We start from the raw sequence: 15491 nt of genomic DNA on the forward strand, positions 1-15491 counted from the left end.
AGGAAGAAATTTGAGAGAAAGGAACCAAGAGAGTGAAAAGTGATCGACTTAAGCTACCACCACAGAGGCGGCTTTCATGACCGAAACTGTTCCCATAGCCCCAATGTCTGAGCACCGAAAATGGATATACTTTGGTTTTGTAGCCGTGTCCTGAGACCAAGCAACTTTTTTTTTTTTTTTTTTTTTTTTTTAAGGGAGTCAGCCTGACTGAGTAGTTAATTACTTACTGAGACTCAAAACCTCAAGGGATCGGTGACCCTAAGAATCCTGATAAAAATGTGAGAAAGAGATAGAAATCTGCCTGAAGGCTAAAGGTGATGTTTTGTGCTGCAGATGCTGTATATTAACTTTAGTGCCTGATATGGCAGTTTGTGATAGCTAATGATGGACCCTAAATTCAATTAACATATATAATCAACATTTTGTCAATACTATGGAATCATTTTGATGCTTTTCTAAAAAAAAAAACAGGTTCTGTTCTGTGAAAATGCTTTTGTCATTTTGAAAGTATTGAATCTGAGTTTAAGTGCCAGCGGTTTGGCAAGTCAAGTCAGATTTTATTCATGTGGCAGCAAATTTCAGCACAGATGTCTCATGACACTTTCCATGCAAAGCATGTCTGGGCCACACTCTTTAAAGTGATTTACAGAAAACCCAAATTCCTTTGTGAGTGAGCACTCTGCAGCACTTGAGCTCAATGTGGGCGGCCTTCTGTTTCGACCAATTTGGGTACAAAGCAAAAGAGAACGACAGACTGATAGACCGCAAGAGTGCGATAGAGATGGGGGAGGGGGCGTGGGCACAAATTTTCTCATACTATTAGTGCTAATTGCTGCAAGTGTTTGTTTTTACGACGATCCTCCACTAGCTCTGCGTACTCCTCCCTCTTTCTCCCTCTGGCTTCCTCCAATTCTCTCCTCCCAGGGCACTGTCAGCTCCAACATGATGACTTGCTTGGATGACTCAGAGTGCAGGACGATGTCTGGACTAAAAGTGGTTTCCATGATGTGGGAATTTCAGTTGTTTCCCCAGGTCCATCCTTAGCTGCCAGTCCTTACTTGTTCCCAGGAGACCTGTTTGGGGCTTCGGTTGGGGTTGGGGTTTTTCTCCAGCTCTTGTAAATTTTATTGTGGTTGAAAGCACTTGCTTTAGTCGATGGCAGTATTGATGGACTCTGCAACTGCCTTTAATACCCGGTCGTGGCGCCTGCGATAGCGGCCGTCTCTGAGCGCGTTAGGACAGCTGCTCAGAATGTGCTACAGAGTTCCTCTTCCTTGGCACAAGGGACGTGCTGGGGTTTCAACCTTGCCCCAAAGGAAGGGGTTTGATGGGCAGGGCAGGACATCGTGGGCGGACTGGATGAGAAATCTGATGCGGAGGGGTTCAGCCCTCCAAAGCTCAGGCCATGAGATCTTCCTGTCCATGGCTTCTTCCCATCTGGTCCAAGCGCCTTGTTGCAACCCCACCCACTGGCTTCTCGTTGCTCTTCGACGCCAGCCCTCATTTCGAGTTGGACCCAGTTCCACCTCTCCTTGCCCTTGAGTCCACTAAGGTGGTTGTTGGTATGGTTCCCAGTCCTGCAAAACCGATCACCACAGATCCCACAAGCTCTTTGTTGGACAGCCGTGCTTCTGCCTAGTCCACAGCCTCCTGTGCCCTCCACCTTCTGCCAGTCCTCACCTCAATGCCAGCTAGAGCAACTTTTGGGTCCTTGGATTCCCTATACTGGAGAGCCTCCCTCACTCTGGCAACCATTAATTCCTCTGTTAGGGTGTTGATTGGTAGAGTCAGTTTGTTGTTGTTGCTGTAGAGGGCGATGCTGCTTAGAGTTCTGGGTCCAAGCAGCATCGGAGGCGGCTGCCAACCCTCTTCTCAAACCTTTCCACAGTGGAGATTGGAAATTCGTACATCGGCAATGGCCACAGTATCCTGGGCGGTATGCCATGCTGGTACACCCAATTTTGAGATATAACCAATACTATCTCGCAGAAACATCTTCACATGCATTTTTATTTAATATTAGGTGATCTTGGTCAGTGGGTCAGGGGGGCTAATTCCAAGTTAGCATTCACTGCAAATGGACACACACATCTGGCGTAAATCATTGCGCTATCCTGAAATGTCACTCATCACATAGCAGCTCTAGTTCAGTTCAGGGTAGTTTATTATGTTTTGGTCTTTGCAACCTCTAGGATCAAATATATACATTCATAAATGGCAATATGTGCAATAAGATATAAACAAGAAATAGTTAGTCATGTAAAACTTCTAAACCAAATTTACATTGAGGGGGTGTAGGCTGAACCTTTAGTTTTTGCTTTTACAACCACTAAATGGCAAACCAATGCAAAAGAGCCACCCTCGGCCATAATGTGAAGCCACTAAATATGCTCTTTTTGCTCATTTGTGTTAAAATGATTTTCCCTTTACTTTTTTCCCTGTTGTGTTAATAAGAATTTAAATGGACTGCAAACTCGACTATGGGTGTCCTGCCTCCCGAGGTATAGCTTTTATCAAGAACTTGACCAGATTACTTTCCAAAAACCATCAAAGAATTCTGATAGTCGTGACAGCTCGAATTATTGCAGTATATTATGGTGGTTTAAAAAAATTAATCTTGCACATGTACATACTCGTATATAGATAGGGGAGATTTAGATCCAGTCCCAAGAAGTTAACCCAGAAACATTGTAATTTTTTGCATGAACAATTATACGTTCTTCATATTTGCCCAACCTTAGACCAGACCTGACCCTTGCAGTGATTTGGCCCAAATGCAGAAGGCTGCATCCTCTGAGTGGAGTTTGCATGTCCATGTCCGTGTTGGTTTCCGCCGGGTTCTCAGCTTTCCTCCTACAATCCAAAATGCGACAATAGGTGACCCTAAATTCTCCGGATGTGTAAATAACTGAGTGAACGGTTTTATGTCTCTATATTTGGCCCAGCAATCAACCGTCATGAACCCTGCCTCTCGCCCAATGACAGCTGAGATATCTCACATCCCTTAGTGACTTAGTCCCATAGTGACTGAAGGAATGATCGAATGAATATATGTCGTAAAATGTCCCAGTCTGAATTTAAGATCACGTTCCAGACCTCTGAATGTATCTTTATTATTCATCAATACCAAACCTGTTGACCACCAATTGAAGTTTGGAAATATTACACCACTGCTGTGTAAATGTGGCAAATCACTCAGTGTCACTTCCAGTCAAGCAGGGAGGATGAAAAAGGGACAGACCTGTTGACATTCGTCCACATCTTTTTTTTTTTTTTGTAAACATGTTGTAGTGAGGACACTATTAGCAGACATTCAGTCCTGGACATCCCAAACAAGTGTATCTGAGATGGATTAATATTTCTAAAAATAGATTTTGAGACTCAAGACGCATCTCCAGACAAATGTCTGCATTCCATTTCCAAATCCAAACGACACACGCACGTGTCGGTTGGCACGAAAATGTCGGTGACGATAGTGGTTGACAAGGGCCGGCACGGGGAATCTAAACATTTACAAACACAAAGCGGAATCAAGGCCCATCAGAATGTGTAAATCTGGACATCACAAAAAATTACAAAAAATGAACAAGAACGTGTTCGGACATGCCGATCAGTATGGATCGTCCCGAAAGAGGAGCGGATGGCGGAGCTGTGTCAGCTCACCAATATATCACGACCGAGTCGAGAAGGATAAGCAATGGACCGAAATAGCAGAGGCTCTGTAAATACCCCGTGAAAGCATTGCGTGATGGGGAAAAAAAAATTGCTGAAAAAATTTAAATGTAGTTTTCCACAGGTCATTTCTAAATCTTTTCAAAGTCTTCAGATTCGAGATCCACTGTCTTTGTAAAATCTCAGAGACTTAAAACTATAACAAGTTTTTTTAGATTCGAGCTATTGTGAGATGATAAGTCTTACACAAGTCTTTTCCCAAATCTTTACAAAGTCTTTTGATGTGTGGGTGGCATAAAACTCGTTTTCATACAGATTACTCTAATGCAAATATTGTGTGAAAACCTTTTTGCTGCACAGTATTAAGTGGGGTCAGCAATATCACAAGCTTTTTCCTTTTCTCTCTCTCTCTCTCTCCTGTAAAGTCAATAAAGAACCTCCCTGTGCAGTGTTTGTCATCACCCTTGTCTTGCTTGCCTTCTGGGCCTGTCTGAAGTGCGGTTTGAAGCAAAAGTTTCCTAAACTTCAAAGGGCCTGATTAGAGATGCAGTGAGCCCATGATTTGCCTGCCGGTTTCACAGAAGAACCCCCCCCTCCGACAACGTGACATGTCAGGATTGGTTATGAGCAACGGCGCAACAGCTACCGAAGAAGCCGTTCTCCTTTTAAATGCAGGGTGGTAAACTTGAGAGACTCCGTACGATATCTGTTTGCGAGTCCGTGTGTGTGTGTGTGTGTGTGTGTGTGTGTGTGCGCGACTACTTTGTACCGTACATAGACACACACGCTCACACGTAATAGAACACTGGAGGCCAAAGCTCAAGTTACTGCATGTTTAGGTTGGCTCACATGTTTAATGTAGAATTGTGACATACCGCTGCATAACTCACAGATGGGGGAGATTTTGGCAATTGGGATTGCAACCAAAGCTGAGAAGGATCGGAATCAGTAGCTCTTATAGAACAGCAAAGTCTCTTGATTTATTTACACCTACTAATCACATTTATTGTTCTAATAACTGTATAGAGTTACAAAAACAAAGATGCTTGCTTTGCTCTCTGATTAGGCAACGTATTTGTGAGTTCTGAGTGTTTATTTTCTCAATCAAAACTTTGCAGTTTCTCTGTGAGGGGAAAAAAAGTTTTCACAAGCGAAATGTTTGATGTATTCGGCCCATAGCTGCAGGCAGTGTTGCAACTTTTCAAGTAGTTCTTAGGAGGTTTTTGTCCCCAGAGTGATCCTTATCGCTTGCTGAGAGCTGTTAGTCAGCCACATAGGTCTTCATTTTACCGATACCCATCTCCTACCACCCTTTTCAGTAAATAAACAAACCGTCGAGTACATACCTTGTATGCGCTCGTAGTACCCGACAAGATTGTTGTACTCAGAAAGATCAATTTTGATTAGGAGGACTGCATTACAAAACCGCGACGGCTTTTCAGATGAAAATCTGCTGTGTTTTCTCTGGGTCTCTATACTTTATATTCACATGAACTTGTGATTTTACACCAAAGGCCAAGTCAACGGTGTGCCAGCTTTTTTTTTTTTTTTTTAATTTGACAGTTTATGATGATCTCTATTTACTGTCAGGCTCACAACGCCATAGGCTACCGTTCATTTCTAACTATCAAGGAGCTCCATGCAAATTAAACAAGTGCTGCTATTTTTTTCTGTCGTTGCAAAGAACTGAATAACCCACAAGGTTGTCCTGTTCCTTTAACGGTACATTTACAGTATAATGGATCTCGTATACATTGTCTCTGAAAACCTGCTTGTATTTAATATACTGTGTACAGATTTTTAAACTTTTATTTTGTTTGTATTCCATTTGTTTTGCTTATTTTAGCACATGCCGACCAAATTGTCTATGTTGACCAAGTAGGCCCAAGTCACTGGCCCCGGAGTTGACCGTAATGGGAAGACGCCTCGTTCCATAATGACTGTGTTGGCTCAGTTACGAATGGAAATGGAAACTCTTAAATCTGAGATGAGTCAAATGCCAAAGCCTCTGTCTTACAGCTCTCCCGACTATGGACACAAAGCACGGCCCGTGTTTGTTTTGGCTCCGGTTTGTCCTCAATGTGCAGCCAAGAGTGAATGCCGGCCCAATGTAACACTGTCAGTCAACCTGGTCAAATCACACTAAATCTGCCTTGGCATGTCGTCACATTTGTACAGCGCTGTACACAACGATGCAGACAAACTGTGGCGCGGTTTGTCTGCATTGATCTGGAAAATGACGAATCAATACTTTCAGATAAGGGGTGTACATATAAATGACAGCAAAGTTGTTTGTTTTTACTACAAACTATTAACTCGAAAGTGTGTTCGTGATGAACTGGATAAAAGCTGATTTTTACTTACACGAGTTATCAATTCCCATTTGCCCCGTGCTGGATCTATTGATGTGCAAAGAATTTTAATCTTTTACTACATCCATAAATCTTCTCTTTGGTCTTCCTCGATACCTCTTGCCTGGCAGCTCCAATTCCAGCATCCGTCTACCAATATATTCTCTATCCCTCTTCTGTACATGACCAAACCATCTCAGTCTGGCTTCTCTGACCTTCTCTCCTAAATATCTAATATGTGCTGTTCCTCTGATAGACTTATTCTATCCATCCTGGTCACTCCCAAAGAGAACCCCAACATCTTCATCTCTGCAACCTCTAGTTCTGCCTCCTGTCTTTTCGTCATTGTAACAGTTTCTAGGCCATACAGCATCGCTGGTCTCACCACTGTCTTGTACACCTTTCCTTTCATTCGGGTTGATAGTCTAGTATCACATAGCACCCCTGACACTTTTCTCCACCCATTCCAACCTGCTTGGACCCGTCTCTTCACCTCTTTTCCACACTCTCCGTTGCTCTGGGCTGTTGACTCCAAGCACCTGAAATCCTCCAACTTCTTGATCTCCACTCCCTGTAGCCTCACCGTTCCACCTGACTTCCTCTCATCCACACACACATATTCTGTCTTGCTGTGACTAACTTTCATTCCTCTCTTTTCCAGAGCGTACCTCCACCTCTCTCGATTTTCCTCTACCTGTTTTCTGCTCTCACTACAGATCAAAATGTCATGTGCAAACATCATGGTCCATTGGGATTCCTGTCGAACCTCATCTGTCAGCCTGTCCATCAAGATTGCGAAAAAGAAGGGTGTCAGAGCTGATCCCTGATAGAGTCCCACCTCCACCTTGAACTTCTCTGTTACCCCTACAGCACACCGTACTACTGTCTCACAGTTAGCATACATGTCCTGCACCAGTTTAACATACTTATCTGCCACTCCAGACTTCCTCATACAATCCTAGAGCTCCTCTCTTGGCACCCTGTCATATGCTTTTTCTAGGTCTACAAAAACACAATGCAGCTCCCTCTGGCCTTCTCTGTACTTTTCTATTAGCATTCTCAACGCAAATACTGCATCTGTAGTACTCTTCCTAGGCATGAAGCCATTCTGCTGTTCACAAATGCTGACTTCTGCTCTCAGTCTAGTTTCCACTACTCTTTCCCATAACTTCATTGTATGGCTCATCAACTTTATCCCTCTATAGTTACCGCAATTCTGCACATCCCCTTTATTCGTAAAAATAGGCACCATCACACTTCGTCTCCTTTCTTCAGGCATCTTCTCACTCTCTAAGATCCTGTTGAATAGTCAAGTCACAAAATCTACCGCTGCCTCTCCTAGACACTTCCACACCTCCATGGGTATATCATCAGGACCAAGTACTTTCCACTCTTTATCTTCTTCAATGCCTTCCTCACTTCACTTTTCTTAATTTGTGCTACTTTGTGGTCTACAAGAGTCACCTCTTCTACCCTTGCCCTCTTTCATTTTCCCCATTCATCAGCTTTTCGAAGTACTCTTTCCATCTTCCCATCACTCCTCTAGCATCTGTCAATACAATTCCCTCTCTATACTTAATCACCCAGACCTGTTGTACATCCTTTCCATCATTATCTCTCTGCTTCGCCCTTTGTTTTGCCTTTGCTGCCTCTATCTTTACCTTATGTTGTATCTCCCTGTACTCCTGTCTGTTCTCTTCAGTCCTCTCAGTATCCCACTTCTTCTTTGCTAACGGATTTCTCTGTATATACTCCTGCACTTCCTCATTCCACCACCAAATCTCCTTATTTACTTTCCTTCCAGATGACACACCAAGTACTCTTCTACCTGTCTCCCTTATAACAGGGAGTGTTGTCCAATCATCTGGAAGCTGTCCCTGACCACCCAGACGCTTTCTCAACTCCTCCCTGAAAACCATACAACACTCCAAACAACACTCCTCAGTGCGGCACTGGCCCGTGTTTCCCTAAGCCTGCCTTGGGGGGGGAAAGGAGCAGTGTCTCCCTGAGCCGGTCCCAAGCCCAGGTAAATGCAGAGGGTTGCGTCAGGAATGGCATCCGGGGTAAAACTTTTGGCAAAACCAAACATGCGAATCAACCATAATAGCCCACTAGATAGGGGATATTGCTTTAAAAACGGTACATCCTCTAAGAGTTGGTGATGGAATCAGATCCAAAAAAAAGGGTGAAATGAGGAAATATTCACTAGGAAACGAGAAGGTTTTATGTAATTTTAACAGTTGAGTGCTGATTATCAGCTTTCTATTACTGTTTCTCCACTGCCCTATAGTGGATTCTACCTCCCCCAAAAAAATGACTACTATCACATTCAACAGTTTGACAGGGGGTTGTAATTTTGGCAATCTTTAAAATGGCTTTTCAGAGTCCAAAGGAGTTCAGAAAACCAACTAAATTATAGAGAAATGACACCTGTGCCAATGTAAGTCTATACCTCCAATTGGGGTCCAACTCCTCAGTCTACACCATTTGGAGTTGATAAAAAAAAGATCAGTGAAGCTCATACAATAAAATGAGTGATGAGAATAGATTATAAAACAGTCAGGTGGAGCCTGCAAAATTAAAGCCGTGTGCAAAGCTTTTATCTAGATACATCAATGATGGGATTGGATCACATGTATCAGGGGATTCATGGAATATATATTTAAACATACTGCATATTTATATATGAGATGCATAGCCATGTTTCACACTATATGTATCTTATACATACTCTTGAGAGTAGCTGCTATGGAATTACTCATCCACTCCGCTCAGCTGTTAGTATATTTTGGGGCTCAAAGTACATGAGGTGCCCACTGGAACTGTGTCTTTTTTTTCTCCTCCCCATTTATTGTTGTTGCAAACAAACTGCGTTGCGTATTCTTGTCATGTTGTGTCAGAGTTTGGAGAGACTAGGTGTCACCTTACGCACTATCTTGTTTGCACAAAGTCGAACCCGGATGATTTTATTCCAGCGAGAGGTGGCTGGCATATTGATTAAGAATCTGTGTTTCTGCCCGGTCAGAGGCAGTGATTATTCACCGCTGTGGGCAAGTGCTTGCTCGTGGGTGAATGTTTGGTTTTGTTTTAAAGAGCGGTGGTCCAGACCTGCTCTACGTAGAAATTGTTGTGAGACAACGGTTTGTGATTTGGCGACAGATAAAATCCGACTCGAATAATGAGACGGATGGGATGCAAGTGAGAGCACTTTTGTTGACCAGGATACATCTCATTCTGGTCACTTCACACTTCAGACTGCTGACCTTTGGAGTAATACTTCATTGTCCCTTTCCAAAGTTGATTCAAAATCTTTCTGTACGCATTCATATCTGGAATGCAGCTCAGATTGGTGTCAACAAAGCAAAGCACATAGCTGGTATTTCTTTTTTTCTTTTTTTTTTTTTGTTACGTGGCCAACCTACTGAATGAGTATGAGCCCACCCAATGAAGCCCTTCATGTTTGTTCAGTACAAAATTATTTGTCGACTACAAATTGGAGAGTTTCAGCAGATCCAATATCTACTTACTTCCTGCTAAACAAATCTTTAGATGGTTAATTCCCATTTTCTTTTTTCTTTTTGTTTTGCTTTTTTACCTAACCTGGGGCCTATTTTTACGACCTAATGATTGATGGGGACAAAATTTATTGCGTTTGGTGCAGCACCGACTGAGAAGGCTACTAATGAACTACCGTGGGGCATTTAAACACAAGAGTCAGCTGGGGAAGCATGGTTGGCCCCGGGTTGGAAAATTCCAGAATTTATTCTTTTAAAATGTCGTGTCGGAGCATGTGTACAACCTGTGAAGGTGGCAGCTCTTTCATCCTTGGAACCGTTGAACCTTCGGGGATGTTAATGGGAGTTGAACCCTGACCCCGGGGCTGTCGAGGTGGGTGGTTGGGGTGATGCATGAAGAAATACCTATCAAATTTAATGTTGGGTCAAACCAAGTTGTCGGAGAAAAGGGTTACATGGCAAATGTAGTTTACAGGGTGGAGGAGTGGTCATCCTGGAACCAAAGTTCCTGGTTCGATTCCCAAGTCCCTCTTTCTCTGCCAAAGTTTTGCAGAGTAGTGCTGGGCTTACACCTTAAGCCTTTAAAAAGATATTGAAAAGACTCAAGTAAAACTTTCATCCTACTCCAGCTCTTGTCTAAAAACTAGGGATTATACACACTATTACATCTAAAGACTTTAAAAAGATTTGGAAAAGACTTGTGGAAAACTACAACTAGATTTTTTAGCAATTTTTTTTACCCACGCAATGTTTTCACTTGGTATTTGCAGAGGCTCTGCTATTTCAGTCCATCGCTTTTCCTTCTCCAGTCGGTCATGACTTGTTGGTGAGTTGGCATCATCTTAGCAGGGCCTTTCTACACACAGCTTCACCACCCGCTCCTCCTTTGGGACTATCCACACTGATTTGGGCCGTCCTTTGACGTTACCGTTGATCCATACCACAAAGAAATACCATCTCTGCCCCCACTAGCATTCCCTAATTGTTTGTCTACCAGGTTTCCATTTTCCGGTTTCGTCGGAGCTCATCTATTGGTTGTTGATTGTGTTATGTCACTGCAAAAACTGAAAGATAGTATCAAACAGGTTTGATATTGTTGTAAGACCAAGACTAGGGAAAGACCGAGCTATGACTGCTCTTGAACCATAAGATTATCGATGACAGGAGTGCAATGCAACTCTTGTAAGACTCCAGTAAGATTTCCTTCCGACTACCAGTTTTAAGTCTGCGACAACAAAAGGTGTAAGCCCAGCATAAGACACTGAACCCCCTATCCTCTCCCGGGATGCTTCTCAGTGTCTGCTCACTGCTAATGCTTCAACCATGATGGGTTAAATGGAGAGTAAAAACTTCTCTGATGTGTTCAGTGTCAAACTGAATCAACAAAGAGAGGGTGCACGCCCTCTCTTTGTTTAAGAGTAGTTTTATAACCTTCCCTTATGAGAAAGCTTATAGCTTAGGCTAGGCAAGCCCATGGTTATGCTGCCAGGCTTCCACCGTAATAATCTCTTCGATGAATTCAAAAGCCAGTATTCTATCATTCCAGCCAGAACTTGTCACTGGTAGCGCTACTGTTAGCTGTTGCACTACTACTTTTCTACCTTAGGTTAAGGGTAGGAGATCAAGTGTTGACTTGGAAGTAGCCCGTTTACTACTATTGACAAATGATTATTGAAAATGTATTTGAGGATGTTTCTGCGTGATAGCATTTTGGCAAATTCTTGACCAAAAACCAGCTGTTGTTTCCCTGTCAAGAAAAAAAAAATCACTTGTTTGCACTACTGTTATTTTTGTACTTCTCTATCCTTCTGTCGTGCGCACTCTTTTCACCCCGCTCGGTTGAGGCAGAAGGCAGCGTTCCCTCGCTACTGTCGCCAAGTGCCTGCTCATTGGGCAATTTTGGATTTCTGTAAGTCATTTGTGAGTGTGATCCAGATCTGCTCTGCGGGGAAAGTTTCAATAGACAACTGAGTTGTGATTTGGCGCCATATAAATAAAATCCGCTTGCATCGCCATTGATACGTCTTCACTTCATGTAAAGATGACAGTAAGTCCAGCTTTAAAGTGTATTAGCGTAGCTTCAGGCGCATGCTAAGCAGAGCGACGCCATGGAGGCCGTTAAGAACCATCGGCATTTTCCGAGAGAGCGGCAGAAAAAAAATCAAGGTCGTTCTGTCATTTACGGCTGCGCTGCCACTTTCGGGTGGCTGTATCGTTCCCTGGAGGGGAGAGTTGAAGGGTGGAGGGGTTCGCAGTTGCAGCGTGTCAAAAAACCCATACATTTGTATTGTATTGCAGCTGTGGGGAAGGGTGCAACCACAAAGTAAGACAAGATGATAATCCTCCGTCGCTGTCATGCAAGCGAGGCCTCTCGGGTTAAGCCAGTTGAGCCCGAACGGCGGCACCTGTACCGTAGACTCCTCGCCAGCGCACACGCGTGTCGGAGAGAAAGCGAGTACATCTGGTTGTGAGGATACGCGCATCTCACTCTGTGAAAGTCTGCGTTTCTCTTCACGTGGGCCAATGCAGACAGGTTTTTGTTTGCATTTGTGTGTGTGTGTGTGTGTGTGTGTGTGTGTGTGTGTCTGTGTCTGTGCGGCTGAGGTGACCCGTGCTGGGGGAAAAAAAAAAGGGAAAGGTGGGGGGGGGGCCTGCGCCTGTTTACATTGGCAGAAAGACAAGAGGAAATGAAGTGACTTCAAAGAGGGAGTACGGCTGAAGTGTAGCATGAGCAAAGGGAGTCCTGCACGCTTGAGCGAAGCTACACGCTTTTTTTGAAAAACACACGGACTTCCCAGGGCCGGCTCTCGCCGCGGCCCGCCAGCCCGCTTTGCTCTGTGGCGCCGTATTGCAGCTTTCTCCCTTTCACGTCATCCATACTGCTTTCTGCGCCTGGACTCCGTGTAAAATTGAATACAATTAATTTGTGATGTCTGCCCTCCTAACAGGTTCCCAAACAGCCTAATTTTAATGTCCCAACAATTCAACTTTTTTTTTTTTTTTTTTAATATGTCTTATCCTACCGTTAAGTCCCACGTTGGTTTTTAAAGTCATTCTTTTTTTTTTTTTTATCTTTTTTTATTTCATGTCTTTTAGGAATTATGAGTTGTTTTTCAGTGTGCTGGTGACAGGTTTAAAGGTTTTCCTTAAAAGAGGATCTGGTAAACCATGAACCAACTCAAGAGGCCTACGGTTCTCCACAGCCGAAAGAATGATCAGAAACTTAAACCGGCGCTCCTTAAAACCCGAGCGCCGTGACACCCGTGGATGAGACGTAACTTTGGAAAATCCTCAGGCCGAGTATCTCCCGCATCTTAGCAAGGTGTTGTCGAGGCCAGCGGTCCCCAACTTTTGTAGTGCCACGGACGGCATTATTTTTCTTCACTACTTATAATGTAGAATCAAAATCAGTGGGAGTCCTGAGATTGTTTTCCCCTTGATGGTAGGGGGTGATGGTAGATGGTGACCCCCGAAATGTGTTCCCTTGTAACCAGCCTAATCGGCTATTGTGTTATGGCACTTACTCCAGTAGTCCCTCCCCATATTGCGGATCATCTTTTGTGGTCTCACTGAATCGCAGATTAAAAATTTGCAATAAAAAAACTGCAACAACATACGGTACAGCGAAAAATCTCTGATATAAAATGGTATCACCGAATTAAAAGAAAAAAAAATGGAGATTTTTAATTTTGATTCATCCTCAAACAAAGAGCCATGTTTTTTACAGTAATGTCATATCTTTACCTGTGGCTACTACCACGGTGTGGAAGGGTTGAATTCTGTGATGTGGTTTCTGGGGTATATATATATTTTTTATATATTTATTATAACAATAATTTTTATGGTAAATTTTGAAAAATTAAAAAATGGGATGAAAAATTATTTTCATCCCAACCAGAGCATTGTGTTCTTGATCCTGTGCTCTAATTCACTCAATCATTCTCTGCATCTCCTTTACGAGTATAACACATGTTTAAGAGTACGGGAAAGGTTAATAAACGCGTGAGCAAGGTTAATAAGAACGTGGGGAGGGTAATAAAGCTTTTAAATATAAATATATAATAAAATAAAATTAAAAAAAAAACCTTATCGCAGCTGGTTCTGAAACATAACTCCAGGTATAAACGTGGACTACTGCAACCGCTATTGTTCTTCATGTTCTTGGTTTCTGTGTTCCAAAATAGTTTGCCAGCCGGGCACGTAAATCACCTGTTGCGATGAAACCCTCATTTATTTCTTTTACATGTAGCTCTTTTTGACGGCACTCTGAGACCCTTCCGGTGTCGACTCTTCCTCCCTTTTCAAATAAGCTCTCTGGTGGAATTTGTTTGCAGGCCATTTATAGGGGGGGTTAGCTTTGCCAACTTAGGCCGGGCGCATACTAAAAACTGAAAGATGGAAGGTAATTAAAGGAGTTTTACTGGTGTTGCAGCACATTCCCACTTGTTAAATAGAAAGTGGTAATAGGAACAGTTTTAGATCAGCCTTTCGGTATTTATAGTGACTTAACAAAATCAACAACCAATAGATGAGGTCCAACGAAACCCGCAACTGGAAACCTGGTAGAGAAACAATCGCCAGAGGGGTTTTGCGGCAGAGATGGTATTTGTTTGCGATCACTTTGGACCATCAGGAAAGAGGAACCCGGCTTGGACTGACCATATCAACTCTCCAATGTATCATGACCGAGTGGATAAGGAATAGCGATGAACTGGCATAGCAGAGGCTCTGTAAATATCCGGTGATATGTTGGGCATGGTGGGGAAAAAATATTGCTGAAACAATCTAATTGTAGTCTTATAAAGTGAACCTGTACGATTCACAGTCTGTAAAATCTCATTCTGAGACCAGGCTGAGACTTAAAACTCTTAAAACCCAGTCGTTCTATGTGAGCCAATGTGAGATGATAATGTTCCACGAGTCTTTTCCGAATCTTTTCAAAGTCTTCAAATGTACAGGTAGCTTTACTTCCCGAAAAAGCCTTTGACCGAGTCGAGCGCAGGCGTAAGGAACAGGTGGAAGTGTGCTTACCCAATCCATAATAGCTGCACAGTCTGGTGAGCCAAATGGCGCAGACTCCCTGGTTTGTGTCACGGCTTAACGGGACGCATGGGGCCGCGTGTCACACTAACAACATAACGTGAATGACACCCATTACATGAGACAGTTAAACCCAAAACATTCCCGTAAGCCTTTGCAAGCGTCACCAATCACAGCAGTCATAGTATTTTGTGTTATCACATTATAGAAGAACATCATCCCCTTCACTAAGTACGTAGGTAAAACGAATTCTGTCAAACATTTTCATTTATTTCATTTCCTTTGCAAAGGTGTTCCAAGTCAAGTGTTTTTTTTTTAATTTTTCCAAATCACATCTCAGTTGTCCAATGACTCCGTGCAGAGCATGGACCACTTGGACACGACAGCAGCGAGGAACACCGCCTTGCAGAAACTTTGGACAGATCCCAACTTAATGCCGGCGGCCTTTTGCCTTGACCGGTCTAAGACGGGCGGAGAGAGAAATAGAAATAGAAATAGAAATAGAAAGCAAGAATGTGACAGTCGGGAGAGGGCAAGGGGGTTGGGAGGAACGGGTAAAAATGATCTCACGCCACTAATTGTAGCGCTGACAATTACATGGTAATAGCTGAAATTATACAATAATATCCATAAAAAGAAATAACAATGGTGGGCATCTGGCAAGACCGGTATATCAAGCTATGCCTCCTGGGAACCTGCAAAATGATAGCGAGCCCAAGGACCTCAGGAGAAGATATGAGGTTACTCATCATGCGCACTACTTCATCATGCGCTGATGAAGGGACATCAGTGCCGGCAGGATAGGAAGGGTGATAGGAATGACAGAAGTGCATCATGGGATATTCCATGTTGCAGTAGAACAAAGGGTTAGACAAGCCCTATCTGTGAGTTAACTCCAAGGTTTTAAGCCTAT

The 15491-nt window shown here is 43.2% G+C and overlaps 1 protein-coding gene across 1 annotated transcript in view; it reads left to right on the forward strand.

Annotated features, from left to right (window-relative positions):
* The window catches only part of LOC147224325 (mitochondrial intermediate peptidase-like), a 39412-nt gene that overhangs the window by 22649 nt on the left and 1272 nt on the right, over positions 1 to 15491 (forward strand). The gene's annotated exons all lie outside the window — the stretch shown is intronic.

The sequence above is a fragment of the Fistularia commersonii genome, chromosome 18 (genome assembly GCF_037954325.1).
Source record: "Fistularia commersonii isolate RoL2024-O1a breed Wild chromosome 18, RoL_Fcom_v1.0, whole genome shotgun sequence".
Taxonomy (NCBI): Eukaryota; Metazoa; Chordata; class Actinopteri; order Syngnathiformes; family Fistulariidae; genus Fistularia; species Fistularia commersonii.